This window comes from Arachis duranensis, chromosome 6, assembly GCF_000817695.3.
Source record: "Arachis duranensis cultivar V14167 chromosome 6, aradu.V14167.gnm2.J7QH, whole genome shotgun sequence".
Lineage (NCBI taxonomy): Eukaryota > Viridiplantae > Streptophyta > Magnoliopsida > Fabales > Fabaceae > Arachis > Arachis duranensis.
This window is the reverse complement of record NC_029777.3, coordinates 13966515-13968423: the sequence shown is the minus strand read 5'-3', so window position 1 is coordinate 13968423 and position 1909 is coordinate 13966515. Positions and strand designations below refer to the sequence as shown.

Sequence of the window (1909 nt, the reverse complement as noted above, 5' to 3'; positions counted from 1 at the left end):
AACATTGCATGATTCCTGGAATTCTCATTAAGAATTTTGATACCTTTATTTTCTTTTTCCACTTAATTTTCGAAAAAAAATTACAAATCATAAAAACCAAAAATATTTTATAGTTCTTGTTTGAGTCTAGAGTCTCATGTTAAGTTTGGTGTCAATTGCATGTTTTTGTTCTTTTTGCATTCATGCATGTGTCTTCATTAATCTTCAAATTGTTCTTGATGATTTCATTGCTCTGATCTTTGAATTCTATTGACTTGAGTGTTTAATTGCATTCTCATTTTGTTAGTGTCAGTAGTATACAAACTGCTAAGTTTGGTGTCTTGCATGCATTGTTATTTGATTTTAGTTACATTTTGATTATTAAAAATCCAAAAATATTTTTAATTTGTGTCTTTTCAAGTCAATAATACAGGGAATTGAAGATTCAGAACATACAGCAGAGGAACTACACAGAAAAAGCTGGGCGTTCAAAATGCCTAGTGAAGAAGACAGACTGGCGTTTAAACGCCAGCCAGAGTGCCTGGCTGGGTGTTTAACGCCCAAAAAGGTAGTGGTTTGGGCGTTAAACGCCAGAATGTGCACCATTCTGGGCGTTTAACGCCAGGATGGCACAAGAGGGAAGATTTTGTTTTTAATGCAAATTTTTTTCAAGTTTTCAAAGTTTTTCAAAATCAAATCTTTTTCAAATCATATCTTTTCAATCAAATCTTTTTCAAAATCAATTTCTTTCCATTTTCAAAGATACTTGCTATCAATTAATGATTTGATTCAACATTTCAAGAATGTTGCCTTTTCTGTTGAGAAAGGTTTAATGTTTGAATCATATCTTTTCTTGTTAGCCAAGTCATTAATTTTTAAAAATCAAATCTTTTTAAAATGTTTTTCAAATCATATCTTCTCAATCACATCTTTTTTTTAAAAACCAATCATATCTTTCTAATCACTTCTTTTTCAAAATAGTTTTCAATCAAATCTTTTTAATTTCTAATTTCAAAATCTTTTTCAAAAATCATTTTTTGCCTTAGTTTTCGAAAATTAAATACTATTTTTCAAAATGTTTTTAAAATCTTTTACTTAATTTTCGAAAATTCTTCCCCTCTTCTCACATTCTTCTTCTACCTCTGCCTTCTATTTTTCTTTTCCTCTGACACCTCAAGGAGTCTCTATACTGTGACATAGAGGATTCCACAGTTTCTTGTTCTCTTCTCTTTCATATGAGCAGGAGCAAAGACAAAAGCATTCTTGTTGAGGCTGATCCTGAACCTGAAAGGACCTTGAAGCGAAAGCTAAGAGAAGCTAAGGCACAATTCTCTGTAGAGGACCTAACAGAAATCTTCAAAGAAGAAGACCCCATGGCAGTCGAAAACAACAACAATGCCAACAATGCAAGGAAGGTGCTGGGTGACTTTACTGCACCTACTCCCGACTTCTATGGGAGAAGCATCTCTATCCCTGCCATTGGAGCAAACAACTTTGAGCTTAAGTCTCAATTAGTTTCTCTAATGCAACAGAATTGCAAGTTTCATGGACTTCCATTGGAAGATCCTCATCAGTTTTTAGCTGAGTTCTTGCAAATCTGTGACACTGTCAAGACTAATGGGGTTGACCCTGAAGTCTACAGACTTATGCTATTCCCTTTTGCTGTAAGAGACAGAGCTAAAACATGGTTGGATTTTCAACCTAAAGAAAGCCTGAACTCTTGGGAAAAGCTAGTCAATGCCTTCTTGGCAAAGTTCTTTCCACCTCAAAAATTGAGTAAGCTTAGAGTGGAAGTCCAAACCTTCAGACAGAAGGAAGGAGAATCCCTCTATGAAGCTTGGGAAAGATACAAACAATTAATTAGAAAGTGCCCCTCTGATATGCTTTCTGAATGGAGCATCATAGGTATTTTCTATGATGGTCTGTCTGA

General features: G+C 34.3%; 1 non-coding gene across 1 annotated transcript; it reads right to left on the bottom strand.

Annotated features, from left to right (window-relative positions):
- Positions 1-1757: 1757 nt before the first annotated feature.
- On the bottom strand, positions 1758-1865 carry LOC127740437 (small nucleolar RNA R71). Its single transcript, XR_008001113.1, has one exon. It is a non-coding gene; the product is annotated as a small nucleolar RNA R71 (small nucleolar RNA).
- Positions 1866-1909: the final 44 nt, after the last annotated feature.